This window comes from Hyla sarda, unplaced genomic scaffold (genome assembly GCF_029499605.1).
Source record: "Hyla sarda isolate aHylSar1 unplaced genomic scaffold, aHylSar1.hap1 scaffold_745, whole genome shotgun sequence".
Classification (NCBI taxonomy): domain Eukaryota; kingdom Metazoa; phylum Chordata; class Amphibia; order Anura; family Hylidae; genus Hyla; species Hyla sarda.
The window spans coordinates 114,006-136,211 of NW_026610768.1; the positions used below are offsets into that span (position 1 = coordinate 114,006).

The 22,206-nt window shown below is 46.5% G+C and overlaps 10 non-coding genes and 1 pseudogene across 10 annotated transcripts; all 11 read left to right on the forward strand.

Annotated features, from left to right (window-relative positions):
* Positions 1-502: 502 nt before the first annotated feature.
* On the forward strand, positions 503-693 carry LOC130345140 (U2 spliceosomal RNA). The gene has a single exon (XR_008883905.1). It is a non-coding gene; the product is annotated as a U2 spliceosomal RNA (small nuclear RNA).
* A 2,076-nt stretch (positions 694-2,769) lies between these two features.
* LOC130345090 (U2 spliceosomal RNA) lies at positions 2,770-2,961 on the forward strand. The gene has a single exon (XR_008883863.1). It is a non-coding gene; the product is annotated as a U2 spliceosomal RNA (small nuclear RNA).
* Positions 2,962-5,049: 2,088 nt separating this feature from the next.
* On the forward strand, positions 5,050-5,240 carry LOC130345069 (U2 spliceosomal RNA). The gene has a single exon (XR_008883844.1). It is a non-coding gene; the product is annotated as a U2 spliceosomal RNA (small nuclear RNA).
* A 2,089-nt stretch (positions 5,241-7,329) lies between these two features.
* On the forward strand, positions 7,330-7,520 carry LOC130345141 (U2 spliceosomal RNA). Its single transcript, XR_008883906.1, has one exon. It is a non-coding gene; the product is annotated as a U2 spliceosomal RNA (small nuclear RNA).
* Positions 7,521-9,619: 2,099 nt separating this feature from the next.
* Positions 9,620-9,810, forward strand: LOC130345142 (U2 spliceosomal RNA). The gene has a single exon (XR_008883907.1). It is a non-coding gene; the product is annotated as a U2 spliceosomal RNA (small nuclear RNA).
* A 2,087-nt stretch (positions 9,811-11,897) lies between these two features.
* On the forward strand, positions 11,898-12,088 carry LOC130345143 (U2 spliceosomal RNA). Its single transcript, XR_008883908.1, has one exon. It is a non-coding gene; the product is annotated as a U2 spliceosomal RNA (small nuclear RNA).
* Positions 12,089-14,182: 2,094 nt separating this feature from the next.
* Positions 14,183-14,373, forward strand: LOC130345145 (U2 spliceosomal RNA). The gene has a single exon (XR_008883910.1). It is a non-coding gene; the product is annotated as a U2 spliceosomal RNA (small nuclear RNA).
* Positions 14,374-16,442: 2,069 nt separating this feature from the next.
* On the forward strand, positions 16,443-16,602 carry LOC130345097 (U2 spliceosomal RNA; annotated as a pseudogene).
* A 694-nt stretch (positions 16,603-17,296) lies between these two features.
* On the forward strand, positions 17,297-17,485 carry LOC130345095 (U2 spliceosomal RNA). Its single transcript, XR_008883867.1, has one exon. It is a non-coding gene; the product is annotated as a U2 spliceosomal RNA (small nuclear RNA).
* Positions 17,486-19,565: 2,080 nt separating this feature from the next.
* LOC130345146 (U2 spliceosomal RNA) lies at positions 19,566-19,756 on the forward strand. The gene has a single exon (XR_008883911.1). It is a non-coding gene; the product is annotated as a U2 spliceosomal RNA (small nuclear RNA).
* Positions 19,757-21,848: 2,092 nt separating this feature from the next.
* On the forward strand, positions 21,849-22,039 carry LOC130345148 (U2 spliceosomal RNA). The gene has a single exon (XR_008883912.1). It is a non-coding gene; the product is annotated as a U2 spliceosomal RNA (small nuclear RNA).
* The last annotated feature ends 167 nt before the right edge of the window (positions 22,040-22,206 follow it).

Genomic DNA, 22,206 nt, shown 5'->3' on the forward strand with positions numbered 1-22,206 from the left:
TATGAGGAGCATCAGCACTGCTCTGCCTGAGCAGAACCATCACCGCCATAGGTTGTCAAATAACCCGGATTTAACCCACACAGGTAAGTCCAATGGGGTGCAGGCATGTCCTCTATGCTTACAGCTTCCCGTGGGTGTTGGTTTGATACCGTTTGGGGACAGCCAAGGAGGCATCTGCAGGCAACAAAGGTAGGTGTGTGCTTGTGTGTGTGTTTCCTATGCAGATCCTAAGCCCAGTGTCACATGCAAGTAGGAGGAGTAAGAAGGGTTCCTGGCAAATCCGGGTTATGGATTGCATTTAAAAAGGCCCCGTGGGAGTGCAATGGGCCCCTGTCTTGCTGCTTAGCAATAATGGTATGGGTTTAGGTTCTGCTGTGTGTACTGGTGGTTGACTGCCCCCCAGCCCAGAGTGTGCATGGAAAATTGTCTGGCAGCCTCCCTGACAGCAAGCAGTGATAGTGCCCATGAAGGGGACCTTGTTGGGCCCGCCCCTTTCACGGTTATCGCTTCTCGGCCTTTTGGCTAAGATCAAGTGTAGTATCTGTTCTTATCAGTTTAATATCTGATACGTCCCCTATCTGGGGACCATATATTAAATGGATTTTTGAGAACGGGGGCCGATTTCGAAGCTTGCTTCCGTCGCCCTATGCATTGACCCGATATGGCAGTATCTTCGGGTACAGTGCACCACCCCCTTACAGGGTTAAAAAGAAAGATTCCTACTTTCATTGCTACCTGCTTGCTGGCTAGCCAGCTAGCCAGCCCTGTGGGCCTTGCTGCTGCAGCCAAAAAACAAAAGGTGGTGCTGCTGCTGCTGCTTCTGCTGCTTCTGCTTGTGTCTGGCCGCTGTTGGAGCGTCCAGGCACAGGACTTCTGCTGCTGCTGACTAAATGGCCTCCTTAATTGGATCATTTGAGTAGCCAGCACACCTGTGCAGGTAGGGCATGACATGATAGGCAGCTGCCTTGATAGCGGGTGGGTGCTGAATGTTCCTAATTGACAAAATAAGATTAATGCTTATGAAGAAATATAAAATCTCATCCCTTCCCCAATATCGCGCCACACCCCTACCCCTTAATTCCCTGGTTGAACTTGATGGACATATGTCTTTTTTCGACCGTACTAACTATGTAACTATGTAACATAACATGGGGGGGGGGGGGGGGTCTCCTGGCTGTTCACACAGGTGTGTCATTGCTGTACATTGACCATGCATTGCTTCTGTGGTATTGCAAAGGCAAAGACAAATGCTTCCAGCCATCCATTGCACTAATGGATTGGTCATCAGCTGGCTGTCTATGTCCCGCATCAATATAGACCAAAGTACAGAGGGTTAGGCTATGCTATTGTGCACCTACCTGATGCATCAGAAGGTGCGAGGCCCTTGCTAAATTCTGTGCACAGACTTTGAGATCTATACTTTAGACTGTATCTAAACCTGCTCCAACATGGACTGACATTCTGGCCTACTTTCAGCCGATGCGACTTGTCTGTCGCTGAACAGTCGCTTTTTATGTATTCAGCACCTATGTATAATGTTGTAAAAATGCTCTAGAAGCTAAAGTCGCAGAAATGTCACACATATTTGGCCTGCAACTTTCTGTGCGACAAATTCAGACAGGAAAAATCAGTATAAATCCTTAGAAAATTATCCCCCAGTGTCTCCATCTGCTGGCGGTATTGAATAAGCATTGCTGCACTGATGGGGTATGCATTAGACGAAAAAAAAGAAGAAAAAGAAGAATAATACGCCCAGAAAAGAGGCGAAAAGGAGAAAAACGTAAAAAAACGTGAAAAAAAAGTAAGAGGAAGAGAAGGGAAAAAAAGGTGGAAATGGGTTTAAAAGTGATTTCGGCGGAGAAATATATATATATATATATATATATATATATATATATATATATACGCGCACACACACACATATATATAAACGTATTCTCCGTTGAGATATTGCAGCCGCTGCTGTGTCCAGGCCCAGGAGCCTTAGCACTGTGCTGTGATGTCACTCAATACCACTGACATCACTAGGTGTAAACAACATCTCTCCTTTGCTGTGTATGTGACTATGGAGCTGTTTGGTGATGTCGTCTATTATGGCCTTCATAGAAGCAACAGGAGATTGTTGCATCCATCTAGAACCCTCAGAACTACAGTGCTATGATGTCACTCACTTCCACAGGCCTTGCAGAGTGTAAACAACAACAACCCAGCTTTGTTGTGTATGTAACCATAGGGATTTGTGATGTCACCTAGAACCTTCACAGCAGCGACAGCTTTATGAGGAGCATCAGCACTGCTCTGCCTGAGCAGAACCATCACCGCCATAGGTTGTCAAATAACCCGGATTTAACCCACACAGGTAAGTCCAATGGGGTGCAGGCATGTCCTCTATGCTTACAGCTTCCCGTGGGTGTTGGTTTGATACCGTTTGGGGACAGCCAAGGAGGCATCTGCAGGCAACAAAGGTAGGTGTGTGCTTGTGTGTGTGTTTCCTATGCAGATCCTAAGCCCAGTGTCACATGCAAGTAGGAGGAGTAAGAAGGGTTCCTGGCAAATCCGGGTTATGGATTGCATTTAAAAAGGCCCCGTGGGAGTGCAATGGGCCCCTGTCTTGCTGCTTAGCAATAATGGTATGGGTTTAGGTTCTGCTGTGTGTACTGGTGGTTGACTGCCCCCCAGCCCAGAGTGTGCATGGAAAATTGTCTGGCAGCCTCCCTGACAGCAAGCAGTGATAGTGCCCATGAAGGGGACCTTGTTGGGCCCGCCCCTTTCACGGTTACGGCCTTTTGGCTAAGATCAAGTGTAGTATCTGTTCTTATCAGTTTAATATCTGATACGTCCCCTATCTGGGGACCATATATTAAATGGATTTTTGAGAACGGGGGCCGATTTCGAAGCTTGCTTCCGTCGCCCTATGCATTGACCCGATATGGCAGTATCTTCGGGTACAGTGCACCACCCCCTTACAGGGTTAAAAAGAAAGATTCCTACTTTCATTGCTACCTGCTTGCTGGCTAGCCAGCTAGCCAGCCCTGTGGGCCTTGCTGCTGCAGCCAAAAAACAAAAGGTGGTGCTGCTGCTGCTGCTTCTGCTGCTTCTGCTTGTGTCTGGCCGCTGTTGGAGCGTCCAGGCACAGGACTTCTGCTGCTGCTGACTAAATGGCCTCCTTAATTGGATCATTTGAGTAGCCAGCACACCTGTGCAGGTAGGGCATGACATGATAGGCAGCTGCCTTGATAGCGGGTGGGTGCTGAATGTTCCTAATTGACAAAATAAGATTAATGCTTATGAAGAAATATAAAATCTCATCCCTTCCCCAATATCGCGCCACACCCCTACCCCTTAATTCCCTGGTTGAACTTGATGGACATATGTCTTTTTTCGACCGTACTAACTATGTAACTATGTAACATAACATGGGGGGGGGGGGGGGGGTCTCCTGGCTGTTCACACAGGTGTGTCATTGCTGTACATTGACCATGCATTGCTTCTGTGGTATTGCAAAGGCAAAGACAAATGCTTCCAGCCATCCATTGCACTAATGGATTGGTCATCAGCTGGCTGTCTATGTCCCGCATCAATATAGACCAAAGTACAGAGGGTTAGGCTATGCTATTGTGCACCTACCTGATGCATCAAAAGGTGCGAGGCCCTTGCTAAATTCTGTGCACAGACTTTGAGATCTATACTTTAGACTGTATCTAAACCTGCTCCAACATGGACTGACATTCTGGCCTACTTTCAGCCGATGCGACTTGTCTGTCGCTGAACAGTCGCTTTTTATGTATTCAGCACCTATGTATAATGTTGTAAAAATGCTCTAGAAGCTAAAGTCGCAGAAATGTCACACATATTTGGCCTGCAACTTTCTGTGCGACAAATTCAGACAGGAAAAATCAGTATAAATCCTTAGAAAATTATCCCCCAGTGTCTCCATCTGCTGGCGGTATTGAATAAGCATTGCTGCACTGATGGGGTATGCATTAGACGAAAAAAAAGAAGAAAAAGAAGAATAATACGCCCAGAAAAGAGGCGAAAAGGAGAAAAACGTAAAAAAACGTGAAAAAAAAGTAAGAGGAAGAGAAGGGAAAAAAAGGTGGAAATGGGTTTAAAAGTGATTTCGGCGGAGATATATATATATATATATATATATATATATATATATATATATATATACGCGCACACACACACATATATATAAACGTATTCTCCGTTGAGATATTGCAGCCGCTGCTGTGTCCAGGCCCAGGAGCCTTAGCACTGTGCTGTGATGTCACTCAATACCACTGACATCACTAGGTGTAAACAACATCTCTCCTTTGCTGTGTATGTGACTATGGAGCTGTTTGGTGATGTCGTCTATTATGGCCTTCATAGAAGCAACAGGAGATTGTTGCATCCATCTAGAACCCTCAGAACTACAGTGCTATGATGTCACTCACTTCCACAGGCCTTGCAGAGTGTAAACAACAACAACCCAGCTTTGTTGTGTATGTAACCATAGGGATTTGTGATGTCACCTAGAACCTTCACAGCAGCGACAGCTTTATGAGGAGCATCAGCACTGCTCTGCCTGAGCAGAACCATCACCGCCATAGGTTGTCAAATAACCCGGATTTAACCCACACAGGTAAGTCCAATGGGGTGCAGGCATGTCCTCTATGCTTACAGCTTCCCGTGGGTGTTGGTTTGATACCGTTTGGGGACAGCCAAGGAGGCATCTGCAGGCAACAAAGGTAGGTGTGTGCTTGTGTGTGTGTTTCCTATGCAGATCCTAAGCCCAGTGTCACATGCAAGTAGGAGGAGTAAGAAGGGTTCCTGGCAAATCCGGGTTATGGATTGCATTTAAAAAGGCCCCGTGGGAGTGCAATGGGCCCCTGTCTTGCTGCTTAGCAATAATGGTATGGGTTTAGGTTCTGCTGTGTGTACTGGTGGTTGACTGCCCCCCAGCCCAGAGTGTGCATGGAAAATTGTCTGGCAGCCTCCCTGACAGCAAGCAGTGATAGTGCCCATGAAGGGGACCTTGTTGGGCCCGCCCCTTTCACGGTTATCGCTTCTCGGCCTTTTGGCTAAGATCAAGTGTAGTATCTGTTCTTATCAGTTTAATATCTGATATGTCCCCTATCTGGGGACCATATATTAAATGGATTTTTGAGAACGGGGGCCGATTTCGAAGCTTGCTTCCGTCGCCCTATGCATTGACCCGATATGGCAGTATCTTCGGGTACAGTGCACCACCCCCTTACAGGGTTAAAAAGAAAGATTCCTACTTTCATTGCTACCTGCTTGCTGGCTAGCCAGCTAGCCAGCCCTGTGGGCCTTGCTGCTGCAGCCAAAAAACAAAAGGTGGTGCTGCTGCTGCTGCTTCTGCTGCTTCTGCTTGTGTCTGGCCGCTGTTGGAGCGTCCAGACACAGGACTTCTGCTGCTGCTGACTAAATGGCCTCCTTAATTGGATCATTTGAGTAGCCAGCACACCTGTGCAGGTAGGGCATGACATGATAGGCAGCTGCCTTGATAGCGGGTGGGTGCTGAATGTTCCTAATTGACAAAATAAGATTAATGCTTATGAAGAAATATAAAATCTCATCCCTTCCCCAATATCGCGCCACACCCCTACCCCTTAATTCCCTGGTTGAACTTGATGGACATATGTCTTTTTTCGACCGTACTAACTATGTAACTATGTAACATAACATGGGGGGGGGGGGGGGGGGGGTCTCCTGGCTGTTCACACAGGTGTGTCATTGCTGTACATTGACCATGCATTGCTTCTGTGGTATTGCAAAGGCAAAGACAAATGCTTCCAGCCATCCATTGCACTAATGGATTGGTCATCAGCTGGCTGTCTATGTCCCGCATCAATATAGACCAAAGTACAGAGGGTTAGGCTATGCTATTGTACACCTACCTGATGCATCAGAAGGTGCGAGGCCCTTGCTAAATTCTGTGCACAGACTTTGAGATCTATACTTTAGACTGTATCTAAACCTGCTCCAACATGGACTGACATTCTGGCCTACTTTCAGCCGATGCGACTTGTCTGTCGCTGAACAGTCGCTTTTTATGTATTCAGCACCTATGTATAATGTTGTAAAAATGCTCTAGAAGCTAAAGTCGCAGAAATGTCACACATATTTGGCCTGCAACTTTCTGTGCGACAAATTCAGACAGGAAAAATCAGTATAAATCCTTAGAAAATTATCCCCCAGTGTCTCCATCTGCTGGCGGTATTGAATAAGCATTGCTGCACTGATGGGGTATGCATTAGACGAAAAAAAAGAAGAAAAAGAAGAATAATACGCCCAGAAAAGAGGCGAAAAGGAGAAAAACGTAAAAAAACGTGAAAAAAAAGTAAGAGGAAGAGAAGGGAAAAAAAGGTGGAAATGGGTTTAAAAGTGATTTCGGCGGAGAAATATATATATATATATATATATATATATATATATATATATATACGCGCACACACACACATATATATAAACGTATTCTCCGTTGAGATATTGCAGCCGCTGCTGTGTCCAGGCCCAGGAGCCTTAGCACTGTGCTGTGATGTCACTCAATACCACTGACATCACTAGGTGTAAACAACATCTCTCCTTTGCTGTGTATGTGACTATGGAGCTGTTTGGTGATGTCGTCTATTATGGCCTTCATAGAAGCAACAGGAGATTGTTGCATCCATCTAGAACCCTCAGAACTACAGTGCTATGATGTCACTCACTTCCACAGGCCTTGCAGAGTGTAAACAACAACAACCCAGCTTTGTTGTGTATGTAACCATAGGGATTTGTGATGTCACCTAGAACCTTCACAGCAGCGACAGCTTTATGAGGAGCATCAGCACTGCTCTGCCTGAGCAGAACCATCACCGCCATAGGTTGTCAAATAACCCGGATTTAACCCACACAGGTAAGTCCAATGGGGTGCAGGCATGTCCTCTATGCTTACAGCTTCCCGTGGGTGTTGGTTTGATACCGTTTGGGGACAGCCAAGGAGGCATCTGCAGGCAACAAAGGTAGGTGTGTGCTTGTGTGTGTGTTTCCTATGCAGATCCTAAGCCCAGTGTCACATGCAAGTAGGAGGAGTAAGAAGGGTTCCTGGCAAATCCGGGTTATGGATTGCATTTAAAAAGGCCCCGTGGGAGTGCAATGGGCCCCTGTCTTGCTGCTTAGCAATAATGGTATGGGTTTAGGTTCTGCTGTGTGTACTGGTGGTTGACTGCCCCCCAGCCCAGAGTGTGCATGGAAAATTGTCTGGCAGCCTCCCTGACAGCAAGCAGTGATAGTGCCCATGAAGGGGACCTTGTTGGGCCCGCCCCTTTCACGGTTATCGCTTCTCGGCCTTTTGGCTAAGATCAAGTGTAGTATCTGTTCTTATCAGTTTAATATCTGATACGTCCCCTATCTGGGGACCATATATTAAATGGATTTTTGAGAACGGGGGCCGATTTCGAAGCTTGCTTCCGTCGCCCTATGCATTGACCCGATATGGCAGTATCTTCGGGTACAGTGCACCACCCCCTTACAGGGTTAAAAAGAAAGATTCCTACTTTCATTGCTACCTGCTTGCTGGCTAGCCAGCTAGCCAGCCCTGTGGGCCTTGCTGCTGCAGCCAAAAAACAAAAGGTGGTGCTGCTGCTGCTGCTTCTGCTGCTTCTGCTTGTGTCTGGCCGCTGTTGGAGCGTCCAGGCACAGGACTTCTGCTGCTGCTGACTAAATGGCCTCCTTAATTGGATCATTTGAGTAGCCAGCACACCTGTGCAGGTAGGGCATGACATGATAGGCAGCTGCCTTGATAGCGGGTGGGTGCTGAATGTTCCTAATTGACAAAATAAGATTAATGCTTATGAAGAAATATAAAATCTCATCCCTTCCCCAATATCGCGCCACACCCCTACCCCTTAATTCCCTGGTTGAACTTGATGGACATATGTCTTTTTTCGACCGTACTAACTATGTAACTATGTAACATAACATGGGGGGGGGGGGGGGGGTCTCCTGGCTGTTCACACAGGTGTGTCATTGCTGTACATTGACCATGCATTGCTTCTGTGGTATTGCAAAGGCAAAGACAAATGCTTCCAGCCATCCATTGCACTAATGGATTGGTCATCAGCTGGCTGTCTATGTCCCGCATCAATATAGACCAAAGTACAGAGGGTTAGGCTATGCTATTGTGCACCTACCTGATGCATCAGAAGGTGCGAGGCCCTTGCTAAATTCTGTGCACAGACTTTGAGATCTATACTTTAGACTGTATCTAAACCTGCTCCAACATGGACTGACATTCTGGCCTACTTTCAGCCGATGCGACTTGTCTGTCGCTGAACAGTCGCTTTTTATGTATTCAGCACCTATGTATAATGTTGTAAAAATGCTCTAGAAGCTAAAGTCGCAGAAATGTCACACATATTTGGCCTGCAACTTTCTGTGCGACAAATTCAGACAGGAAAAATCAGTATAAATCCTTAGAAAATTATCCCCCAGTGTCTCCATCTGCTGGCGGTATTGAATAAGCATTGCTGCACTGATGGGGTATGCATTAGACGAAAAAAAAGAAGAAAAAGAAGAATAATACGCCCAGAAAAGAGGCGAAAAGGAGAAAAACGTAAAAAAACGTGAAAAAAAAGTAAGAGGAAGAGAAGGGAAAAAAAGGTGGAAATGGGTTTAAAAGTGATTTCGGCGGAGAAATATATATATATATATATATATATATATATATATATATATATATATATATATATATACGCGCACACACACACATATATATAAACGTATTCTCCGTTGAGATATTGCAGCCGCTGCTGTGTCCAGGCCCAGGAGCCTTAGCACTGTGCTGTGATGTCACTCAATACCACTGACATCACTAGGTGTAAACAACTCTCTCCTTTGCTGTGTATGTGACTATGGAGCTGTTTGGTGATGTCGTCTATTATGGCCTTCATAGAAGCAACAGGAGATTGTTGCATCCATCTTGAACCCTCAGAACTACAGTGCTATGATGTCACTCACTTCCACAGGCCTTGCAGAGTGTAAACAACAACAACCCAGCTTTGTTGTGTATGTAACCATAGGGATTTGTGATGTCACCTAGAACCTTCACAGCAGCGACAGCTTTATGAGGAGCATCAGCACTGCTCTGCCTGAGCAGAACCATCACCGCCATAGGTTGTCAAATAACCCGGATTTAACCCACACAGGTAAGTCCAATGGGGTGCAGGCATGTCCTCTATGCTTACAGCTTCCCGTGGGTGTTGGTTTGATACCGTTTGGGGACAGCCAAGGAGGCATCTGCAGGCAACAAAGGTAGGTGTGTGCTTGTGTGTGTGTTTCCTATGCAGATCCTAAGCCCAGTGTCACATGCAAGTAGGAGGAGTAAGAAGGGTTCCTGGCAAATCCGGGTTATGGATTGCATTTAAAAAGGCCCCGTGGGAGTGCAATGGGCCCCTGTCTTGCTGCTTAGCAATAATGGTATGGGTTTAGGTTCTGCTGTGTGTACTGGTGGTTGACTGCCCCCCAGCCCAGAGTGTGCATGGAAAATTGTCTGGCAGCCTCCCTGACAGCAAGCAGTGATAGTGCCCATGAAGGGGACCTTGTTGGGCCCGCCCCTTTCACGGTTATCGCTTCTCGGCCTTTTGGCTAAGATCAAGTGTAGTATCTGTTCTTATCAGTTTAATATCTGATACGTCCCCTATCTGGGGACCATATATTAAATGGATTTTTGAGAACGGGGGCCGATTTCGAAGCTTGCTTCCGTCGCCCTATGCATTGACCCGATATGGCAGTATCTTCGGGTACAGTGCACCACCCCCTTACAGGGTTAAAAAGAAAGATTCCTACTTTCATTGCTACCTGCTTGCTGGCTAGCCAGCTAGCCAGCCCTGTGGGCCTTGCTGCTGCAGCCAAAAAACAAAAGGTGGTGCTGCTGCTGCTGCTTCTGCTGCTTCTGCTTGTGTCTGGCCGCTGTTGGAGCGTCCAGGCACAGGACTTCTGCTGCTGCTGACTAAATGGCCTCCTTAATTGGATCATTTGAGTAGCCAGCACACCTGTGCAGGTAGGGCATGACATGATAGGCAGCTGCCTTGATAGCGGGTGGGTGCTGAATGTTCCTAATTGACAAAATAAGATTAATGCTTATGAAGAAATATAAAATCTCATCCCTTCCCCAATATCGCGCCACACCCCTACCCCTTAATTCCCTGGTTGAACTTGATGGACATATGTCTTTTTTCGACCGTACTAACTATGTAACTATGTAACATAACATGGGGGGGGGGGGGGGGTCTCCTGGCTGTTCACACAGGTGTGTCATTGCTGTACATTGACCATGCATTGCTTCTGTGGTATTGCAAAGGCAAAGACAAATGCTTCCAGCCATCCATTGCACTAATGGATTGGTCATCAGCTGGCTGTCTATGTCCCGCATCAATATAGACCAAAGTACAGAGGGTTAGGCTATGCTATTGTGCACCTACCTGATGCATCAGAAGGTGCGAGGCCCTTGCTAAATTCTGTGCACAGACTTTGAGATCTATACTTTAGACTGTATCTAAACCTGCTCCAACATGGACTGACATTCTGGCCTACTTTCAGCCGATGCGACTTGTCTGTCGCTGAACAGTCGCTTTTTATGTATTCAGCACCTATGTATAATGTTGTAAAAATGCTCTAGAAGCTAAAGTCGCAGAAATGTCACACATATTTGGCCTGCAACTTTCTGTGCGACAAATTCAGACAGGAAAAATCAGTATAAATCCTTAGAAAATTATCCCCCAGTGTCTCCATCTGCTGGCGGTATTGAATAAGCATTGCTGCACTGATGGGGTATGCATTAGACGAAAAAAAAGAAGAAAAAGAAGAATAATACGCCCAGAAAAGAGGCGAAAAGGAGAAAAACGTAAAAAAACGTGAAAAAAAAGTAAGAGGAAGAGAAGGGAAAAAAAGGTGGAAATGGGTTTAAAAGTGATTTCGGCGGAGAAATATATATATATATATATATATATATATATATATATATATATATACGCGCACACACACACATATATATAAACGTATTCTCCGTTGAGATATTGCAGCCGCTGCTGTGTCCAGGCCCAGGAGCCTTAGCACTGTGCTGTGATGTCACTCAATACCACTGACATCACTAGGTGTAAACAACATCTCTCCTTTGCTGTGTATGTGACTATGGAGCTGTTTGGTGATGTCGTCTATTATGGCCTTCATAGAAGCAACAGGAGATTGTTGCATCCATCTAGAACCCTCAGAACTACAGTGCTATGATGTCACTCACTTCCACAGGCCTTGCAGAGTGTAAACAACAACAACCCAGCTTTGTTGTGTATGTAACCATAGGGATTTGTGATGTCACCTAGAACCTTCACAGCAGCGACAGCTTTATGAGGAGCATCAGCACTGCTCTGCCTGAGCAGAACCATCACCGCCATAGGTTGTCAAATAACCCGGATTTAACCCACACAGGTAAGTCCAATGGGGTGCAGGCATGTCCTCTATGCTTACAGCTTCCCGTGGGTGTTGGTTTGATACCGTTTGGGGACAGCCAAGGAGGCATCTGCAGGCAACAAAGGTAGGTGTGTGCTTGTGTGTGTGTTTCCTATGCAGATCCTAAGCCCAGTGTCACATGCAAGTAGGAGGAGTAAGAAGGGTTCCTGGCAAATCCGGGTTATGGATTGCATTTAAAAAGGCCCCGTGGGAGTGCAATGGGCCCCTGTCTTGCTGCTTAGCAATAATGGTATGGGTTTAGGTTCTGCTGTGTGTACTGGTGGTTGACTGCCCCCCAGCCCAGAGTGTGCATGGAAAATTGTCTGGCAGCCTCCCTGACAGCAAGCAGTGATAGTGCCCATGAAGGGGACCTTGTTGGGCCCGCCCCTTTCACGGTTATCGCTTCTCGGCCTTTTGGCTAAGATCAAGTGTAGTATCTGTTCTTATCAGTTTAATATCTGATACGTCCCCTATCTGGGGACCATATATTAAATGGATTTTTGAGAACGGGGGCCGATTTCGAAGCTTGCTTCCGTCGCCCTATGCATTGACCCGATATGGCAGTATCTTCGGGTACAGTGCACCACCCCCTTACAGGGTTAAAAAGAAAGATTCCTACTTTCATTGCTACCTGCTTGCTGGCTAGCCAGCTAGCCAGCCCTGTGGGCCTTGCTGCTGCAGCCAAAAAACAAAAGGTGGTGGTGCTGCTGCTGCTGCTTCTGCTGCTTCTGCTTGTGTCTGGCCGCTGTTGGAGCGTCCAGGCACAGGACTTCTGCTGCTGCTGACTAAATGGCCTCCTTAATTGGATCATTTGAGTAGCCAGCACACCTGTGCAGGTAGGGCATGACATGATAGGCAGCTGCCTTGATAGCGGGTGGGTGCTGAATGTTCCTAATTGACAAAATAAGATTAATGCTTATGAAGAAATATAAAATCTCATCCCTTCCCCAATATCGCGCCACACCCCTACCCCTTAATTCCCTGGTTGAACTTGATGGACATATGTCTTTTTTCGACCGTACTAACTATGTAACTATGTAACATAACATGGGGGGGGGGGGGGGGGGTCTCCTGGCTGTTCACACAGGTGTGTCATTGCTGTACATTGACCATGCATTGCTTCTGTGGTATTGCAAAGGCAAAGACAAATGCTTCCAGCCATCCATTGCACTAATGGATTGGTCATCAGCTGGCTGTCTATGTCCCGCATCAATATAGACCAAAGTACAGAGGGTTAGGCTATGCTATTGTGCACCTACCTGATGCATCAGAAGGTGCGAGGCCCTTGCTAAATTCTGTGCACAGACTTTGAGATCTATACTTTAGACTGTATCTAAACCTGCTCCAACATGGACTGACATTCTGGCCTACTTTCAGCCGATGCGACTTGTCTGTCGCTGAACAGTCGCTTTTTATGTATTCAGCACCTATGTATAATGTTGTAAAAATGCTCTAGAAGCTAAAGTCGCAGAAATGTCACACATATTTGGCCTGCAACTTTCTGTGCGACAAATTCAGACAGGAAAAATCAGTATAAATCCTTAGAAAATTATCCCCCAGTGTCTCCATCTGCTGGCGGTATTGAATAAGCATTGCTGCACTGATGGGGTATGCATTAGACGAAAAAAAAGAAGAAAAAGAAGAATAATACGCCCAGAAAAGAGGCGAAAAGGAGAAAAACGTAAAAAAACGTGAAAAAAAAGTAAGAGGAAGAGAAGGGAAAAAAAGGTGGAAATGGGTTTAAAAGTGATTTCGGCGGAGAAATATATATATATATATATATATATATATATATATATATATATATATACGCGCACACACACACATATATATAAACGTATTCTCCGTTGAGATATTGCAGCCGCTGCTGTGTCCAGGCCCAGGAGCCTTAGCACTGTGCTGTGATGTCACTCAATACCACTGACATCACTAGGTGTAAACAACATCTCTCCTTTGCTGTGTATGTGACTATGGAGCTGTTTGGTGATGTCGTCTATTATGGCCTTCATAGAAGCAACAGGAGATTGTTGCATCCATCTAGAACCCTCAGAACTACAGTGCTATGATGTCACTCACTTCCACAGGCCTTGCAGAGTGTAAACAACAACAACCCAGCTTTGTTGTGTATGTAACCATAGGGATTTGTGATGTCACCTAGAACCTTCACAGCAGCGACAGCTTTATGAGGAGCATCAGCACTGCTCTGCCTGAGCAGAACCATCACCGCCATAGGTTGTCAAATAACCCGGATTTAACCCACACAGGTAAGTCCAATGGGGTGCAGGCATGTCCTCTATGCTTACAGCTTCCCGTGGGTGTTGGTTTGATACCGTTTGGGGACAGCCAAGGAGGCATCTGCAGGCAACAAAGGTAGGTGTGTGCTTGTGTGTGTGTTTCCTATGCAGATCCTAAGCCCAGTGTCACATGCAAGTAGGAGGAGTAAGAAGGGTTCCTGGCAAATCCGGGTTATGGATTGCATTTAAAAAGGCCCCGTGGGAGTGCAATGGGCCCCTGTCTTGCTGCTTAGCAATAATGGTATGGGTTTAGGTTCTGCTGTGTGTACTGGTGGTTGACTGCCCCCCAGCCCAGAGTGTGCATGGAAAATTGTCTGGCAGCCTCCCTGACAGCAAGCAGTGATAGTGCCCATGAAGGGGACCTTGTTGGGCCCGCCCCTTTCACGGTTATCGCTTCTCGGCCTTTTGGCTAAGATCAAGTGTAGTATCTGTTCTTATCAGTTTAATATCTGATACGTCCCCTATCTGGGGACCATATATTAAATGGATTTTTGAGAACGGGGGCCGATTTCGAAGCTTGCTTCCGTCGCCCTATGCATTGACCCGATATGGCAGTATCTTCGGGTACAGTGCACCACCCCCTTACAGGGTTAAAAAGAAAGATTCCTACTTTCATTGCTACCTGCTTGCTGGCTAGCCAGCTAGCCAGCCCTGTGGGCCTTGCTGCTGCAGCCAAAAAACAAAAGGTGGTGGTGCTGCTGCTGCTGCTTCTGCTTGTGTCTGGCCGCTGTTGGAGCGTCCAGGCACAGGACTTCTGCTGCTGCTGACTAAATGGCCTCCTTAATTGGATCATTTGAGTAGCCAGCACACCTGTGCAGGTAGGGCATGACATGATAGGCAGCTGCCTTGATAGCGGGTGGGTGCTGAATGTTCCTAATTGACAAAATAAGATTAATGCTTATGAAGAAATATAAAATCTCATCCCTTCCCCAATATCGCGCCACACCCCTACCCCTTAATTCCCTGGTTGAACTTGATGGACATATGTCTTTTTTCGACCGTACTAACTATGTAACTATGTAACATAACATGGGGGGGGGGGGTCTCCTGGCTGTTCACACAGGTGTGTCATTGCTGTACATTGACCATGCATTGCTTCTGTGGTATTGCAAAGGCAAAGACAAATGCTTCCAGCCATCCATTGCACTAATGGATTGGTCATCAGCTGGCTGTCTATGTCCCGCATCAATATAGACCAAAGTACAGAGGGTTAGGCTATGCTATTGTGCACCTACCTGATGCATCAGAAGGTGCGAGGCCCTTGCTAAATTCTGTGCACAGACTTTGAGATCTATACTTTAGACTGTATCTAAACCTGCTCCAACATGGACTGACATTCTGGCCTACTTTCAGCCGATGCGACTTGTCTGTCGCTGAACAGTCGCTTTTTATGTATTCAGCACCTATGTATAATGTTGTAAAAATGCTCTAGAAGCTAAAGTCGCAGAAATGTCACACATATTTGGCCTGCAACTTTCTGTGCGACAAATTCAGACAGGAAAAATCAGTATAAATCCTTAGAAAATTATCCCCCAGTGTCTCCATCTGCTGGCGGTATTGAATAAGCATTGCTGCACTGATGGGGTATGCATTAGACGAAAAAAAAGAAGAAAAAGAAGAATAATACGCCCAGAAAAGAGGCGAAAAGGAGAAAAACGTAAAAAAACGTGAAAAAAAAGTAAGAGGAAGAGAAGGGAAAAAAAGGTGGAAATGGGTTTAAAAGTGATTTCGGCGGAGAAATATATATATATATATATATATATATATATATATATACGCGCACACACACACATATATATAAACGTATTCTCCGTTGAGATATTGCAGCCGCTGCTGTGTCCAGGCCCAGGAGCCTTAGCACTGTGCTGTGATGTCACTCAATACCACTGACATCACTAGGTGTAAACAACATCTCTCCTTTGCTGTGTATGTGACTATGGAGCTGTTTGGTGATGTCGTCTATTATGGCCTTCATAGAAGCAACAGGAGATTGTTGCATCCATCTAGAACCCTCAGAACTACAGTGCTATGATGTCACTCACTTCCACAGGCCTTGCAGAGTGTAAACAACAACAACCCAGCTTTGTTGTGTATGTAACCATAGGGATTTGTGATGTCACCTAGAACCTTCACAGCAGCGACAGCTTTATGAGGAGCATCAGCACTGCTCTGCCTGAGCAGAACCATCACCGCCATAGGTTGTCAAATAACCCGGATTTAACCCACACAGGTAAGTCCAATGGGGTGCAGGCATGTCCTCTATGCTTACAGCTTCCCGTGGGTGTTGGTTTGATACCGTTTGGGGACAGCCAAGGAGGCATCTGCAGGCAACAAAGGTAGGTGTGTGCTTGTGTGTGTGTTTCCTATGCAGATCCTAAGCCCAGTGTCACATGCAAGTAGGAGGAGTAAGAAGGGTTCCTGGCAAATCCGGGTTATGGATTGCATTTAAAAAGGCCCCGTGGGAGTGCAATGGGCCCCTGTCTTGCTGCTTAGCAATAATGGTATGGGTTTAGGTTCTGCTGTGTGTACTGGTGGTTGACTGCCCCCCAGCCCAGAGTGTGCATGGAAAATTGTCTGGCAGCCTCCCTGACAGCAAGCAGTGATAGTGCCCATGAAGGGGACCTTGTTGGGCCCGCCCCTTTCACGGTTATCGCTTCTCGGCCTTTTGGCTAAGATCAAGTGTAGTATCTGTTCTTATCAGTTTTCATGCTGGTGGGGATGGGTGCTGCATGGAGGATGCAGGTGTACCAGGGCTTTCCGGGGCTGGTTCTGAGGAATCAGCTCGACGGCTGCCCCGATGTGACCTGTTCCCTCCGGGTCTCGCCATGAGGCTGAGAGGGTCTAGAGCCGAGGTACTTTTGTGCCTCGGGGAGTGGTGACCCCGAGGTGCCGAAACTCACTGGGAGAATAGGCTCACTGAGTTGAAGCACGGGCACCATAATCTCTTCACCTTGTGGCACTCACCTCTTGATTCCCGGCCTTCTGGCTAGGATCAGAGAAATTTTTATAGATCCGGCCGGATGTCCGGGCAGTATATCTGCACACATTCACTTATTTATTTCTTTTTTGTCTCACTGTGTCACTTTTTGCGTGTTGTGTGTTCACAGGATTTGTCAGGATGCGGTAGCCCTTCTGGGTGTCCCTCCTGGCGGTCTAGGGGAGGTGTGTGTGGCCATTAGGTTCCGCACCTCCCTGCAAACACCCCGGGTACTCCTGCTTTGGCAGGGTACCTACCGTAATCGGCTCTGCGGGCAGATACCTTGGCCAACGCCAAGGGGGATGCCGGGAGCATTTGTGGTCCCCTAGTAGCTTCGGCGAAAAGGGACATCGAACCTGGAACCTCGCAGGTACCTTTTGGTCCGGAGGTGAAGGGTAAGGTTTGTTGGGGGGCCTCTCTCCTATCGGAGAAGGGCTTGCGATAGACCGCATCCTTTGTGCACGTTTTTTTTAGTGTAACACGTTTGCACTTTTTCTTGCACTTTGGGTGAATCGAAAGCACGTTCCTCGGCTTTAGATAAAAAAAAAAAAAAAAAAAAAAATCTGTTCTTATCAGTTTAATATCTGATACGTCCCCTATCTGGGGACCATATATTAAATGGATTTTTGAGAACGGGGGCCGATTTCGAAGCTTGCTTCCGTCGCCCTATGCATTGACCCGATATGGCAGTATCTTCGGGTACAGTGCACCACCCCCTTACAGGGTTAAAAAGAAAGATTCCTACTTTCATTGCTACCTGCTTGCTGGCTAGCCAGCTAGCCAGCCCTGTGGGCCTTGCTGCTGCAGCCAAAAAACAAAAGGTGGTGCTGCTGCTGCTGCTTCTGCTTGTGTCTGGCCGCTGTTGGAGCGTCCAGGCACAGGACTTCTGCTGCTGCTGACTAAATGGCCTCCTTAATTGGATCATTTGAGTAGCCAGCACACCTGTGCAGGTAGGGCATGACATGATAGGCAGCTGCCTTGATAGCGGGTGGGTGCTGAATGTTCCTAATTGACAAAATAAGATTAATGCTTATGAAGAAATATAAAATCTCATCCCTTCCCCAATATCGCGCCACACCCCTACCCCTTAATTCCCTGGTTGAACTTGATGGACATATGTCTTTTTTCGACCGTACTAACTATGTAACTATGTAACATAACATGGGGGGGGGGGGGGGGTCTCCTGGCTGTTCACACAGGTGTGTCATTGCTGTACATTGACCATGCATTGCTTCTGTGGTATTGCAAAGGCAAAGACAAATGCTTCCAGCCATCCATTGCACTAATGGATTGGTCATCAGCTGGCTGTCTATGTCCCGCATCAATATAGACCAAAGTACAGAGGGTTAGGCTATGCTATTGTGCACCTACCTGATGCATCAGAAGGTGCGAGGCCCTTGCTAAATTCTGTGCACAGACTTTGAGATCTATACTTTAGACTGTATCTAAACCTGCTCCAACATGGACTGACATTCTGGCCTACTTTCAGCCGATGCGACTTGTCTGTCGCTGAACAGTCGCTTTTTATGTATTCAGCACCTATGTATAATGTTGTAAAAATGCTCTAGAAGCTAAAGTCGCAGAAATGTCACACATATTTGGCCTGCAACTTTCTGTGCGACAAATTCAGACAGGAAAAATCAGTATAAATCCTTAGAAAATTATCCCCCAGTGTCTCCATCTGCTGGCGGTATTGAATAAGCATTGCTGCACTGATGGGGTATGCATTAGACGAAAAAAAAGAAGAAAAAGAAGAATAATACGCCCAGAAAAGAGGCGAAAAGGAGAAAAACGTAAAAAAACGTGAAAAAAAAGTAAGAGGAAGAGAAGGGAAAAAAAGGTGGAAATGGGTTTAAAAGTGATTTCGGCGGAGAAATATATATATATATATATATATATATATATATATATATATATATATACGCGCACACACACACATATATATAAACGTATTCTCCGTTGAGATATTGCAGCCGCTGCTGTGTCCAGGCCCAGGAGCCTTAGCACTGTGCTGTGATGTCACTCAATACCACTGACATCACTAGGTGTAAACAACATCTCTCCTTTGCTGTGTATGTGACTATGGAGCTGTTTGGTGATGTCGTCTATTATGGCCTTCATAGAAGCAACAGGAGATTGTTGCATCCATCTAGAACCCTCAGAACTACAGTGCTATGATGTCACTCACTTCCACAGGCCTTGCAGAGTGTAAACAACAACAACCCAGCTTTGTTGTGTATGTAACCATAGGGATTTGTGATGTCACCTAGAACCTTCACAGCAGCGACAGCTTTATGAGGAGCATCAGCACTGCTCTGCCTGAGCAGAACCATCACCGCCATAGGTTGTCAAATAACCCGGATTTAACCCACACAGGTAAGTCCAATGGGGTGCAGGCATGTCCTCTATGCTTACAGCTTCCCGTGGGTGTTGGTTTGATACCGTTTGGGGACAGCCAAGGAGGCATCTGCAGGCAACAAAGGTAGGTGTGTGCTTGTGTGTGTGTTTCCTATGCAGATCCTAAGCCCAGTGTCACATGCAAGTAGGAGGAGTAAGAAGGGTTCCTGGCAAATCCGGGTTATGGATTGCATTTAAAAAGGCCCCGTGGGAGTGCAATGGGCCCCTGTCTTGCTGCTTAGCAATAATGGTATGGGTTTAGGTTCTGCTGTGTGTACTGGTGGTTGACTGCCCCCCAGCCCAGAGTGTGCATGGAAAATTGTCTGGCAGCCTCCCTGACAGCAAGCAGTGATAGTGCCCATGAAGGGGACCTTGTTGGGCCCGCCCCTTTCACGGTTATCGCTTCTCGGCCTTTTGGCTAAGATCAAGTGTAGTATCTGTTCTTATCAGTTTAATATCTGATACGTCCCCTATCTGGGGACCATATATTAAATGGATTTTTGAGAACGGGGGCCGATTTCGAAGCTTGCTTCCGTCGCCCTATGCATTGACCCGATATGGCAGTATCTTCGGGTACAGTGCACCACCCCCTTACAGGGTTAAAAAGAAAGATTCCTACTTTCATTGCTACCTGCTTGCTGGCTAGCCAGCTAGCCAGCCCTGTGGGCCTTGCTGCTGCAGCCAAAAAACAAAAGGTGGTGCTGCTGCTGCTGCTTCTGCTGCTTCTGCTTGTGTCTGGCCGCTGTTGGAGCGTCCAGGCACAGGACTTCTGCTGCTGCTGACTAAATGGCCTCCTTAATTGGATCATTTGAGTAGCCAGCACACCTGTGCAGGTAGGGCATGACATGATAGGCAGCTGCCTTGATAGCGGGTGGGTGCTGAATGTTCCTAATTGACAAAATAAGATTAATGCTTATGAAGAAATATAAAATCTCATCCCTTCCCCAATATCGCGCCACACCCCTACCCCTTAATTCCCTGGTTGAACTTGATGGACATATGTCTTTTTTCGACCGTACTAACTATGTAACTATGTAACATAACATGGGGGGGGGGGTCTCCTGGCTGTTCACACAGGTGTGTCATTGCTGTACATTGACCATGCATTGCTTCTGTGGTATTGCAAAGGCAAAGACAAATGCTTCCAGCCATCCATTGCACTAATGGATTGGTCATCAGCTGGCTGTCTATGTCCCGCATCAATATAGACCAAAGTACAGAGGGTTAGGCTATGCTATTGTGCACCTACCTGATGCATCAGAAGGTGCGAGGCCCTTGCTAAATTCTGTGCACAGACTTTGAGATCTATACTTTAGACTGTATCTAAACCTGCTCCAACATGGACTGACATTCTGGCCTACTTTCAGCCGATGCGACTTGTCTGTCGCTGAACAGTCGCTTTTTATGTATTCAGCACCTATGTATAATGTTGTAAAAATGCTCTAGAAGCTAAAGTCGCAGAAATGTCACACATATTTGGCCTGCAACTTTCTGTGCGACAAATTCAGACAGGAAAAATCAGTATAAATCCTTAGAAAATTATCCCCCAGTGTCTCCATCTGCTGGCGGTATTGAATAAGCATTGCTGCACTGATGGGGTATGCATTAGACGAAAAAAAAGAAGAAAAAGAAGAATAATACGCCCAGAAAAGAGGCGAAAAGGAGAAAAACGTAAAAAAACGTGAAAAAAAAGTAAGAGGAAGAGAAGGGAAAAAAAGGTGGAAATGGGTTTAAAAGTGATTTCGGCGGAGAAATATATATATATATATATATATATATATATATATATATATATATATATATATATACGCGCACACACACACATATATATAAACGTATTCTCCGTTGAGATATTGCAGCCGCTGCTGTGTCCAGGCCCAGGAGCCTTAGCACTGTGCTGTGATGTCACTCAATACCACTGACATCACTAGGTGTAAACAACATCTCTCCTTTGCTGTGTATGTGACTATGGAGCTGTTTGGTGATGTCGTCTATTATGGCCTTCATAGAAGCAACAGGAGATTGTTGCATCCATCTAGAACCCTCAGAACTACAGTGCTATGATGTCACTCACTTCCACAGGCCTTGCAGAGTGTAAACAACAACAACCCAGCTTTGTTGTGTATGTAACCATAGGGATTTGTGATGTCACCTAGAACCTTCACAGCAGCGACAGCTTTATGAGGAGCATCAGCACTGCTCTGCCTGAGCAGAACCATCACCGCCATAGGTTGTCAAATAACCCGGATTTAACCCACACAGGTAAGTCCAATGGGGTGCAGGCATGTCCTCTATGCTTACAGCTTCCCGTGGGTGTTGGTTTGATACCGTTTGGGGACAGCCAAGGAGGCATCTGCAGGCAACAAAGGTAGGTGTGTGCTTGTGTGTGTGTTTCCTATGCAGATCCTAAGCCCAGTGTCACATGCAAGTAGGAGGAGTAAGAAGGGTTCCTGGCAAATCCGGGTTATGGATTGCATTTAAAAAGGCCCCGTGGGAGTGCAATGGGCCCCTGTCTTGCTGCTTAGCAATAATGGTATGGGTTTAGGTTCTGCTGTGTGTACTGGTGGTTGACTGCCCCCCAGCCCAGAGTGTGCATGGAAAATTGTCTGGCAGCCTCCCTGACAGCAAGCAGTGATAGTGCCCATGAAGGGGACCTTGTTGGGCCCGCCCCTTTCACGGTTATCGCTTCTCGGCCTTTTGGCTAAGATCAAGTGTAGTATCTGTTCTTATCAGTTTAATATCTGATACGTCCCCTATCTGGGGACCATATATTAAATGGATTTTTGAGAACGGGGGCCGATTTCGAAGCTTGCTTCCGTCGCCCTATGCATTGACCCGATATGGCAGTATCTTCGGGTACAGTGCACCACCCCCTTACAGGGTTAAAAAGAAAGATTCCTACTTTCATTGCTACCTGCTTGCTGGCTAGCCAGCTAGCCAGCCCTGTGGGCCTTGCTGCTGCAGCCAAAAAACAAAAGGTGGTGCTGCTGCTGCTGCTTCTGCTGCTTCTGCTTGTGTCTGGCCGCTGTTGGAGCGTCC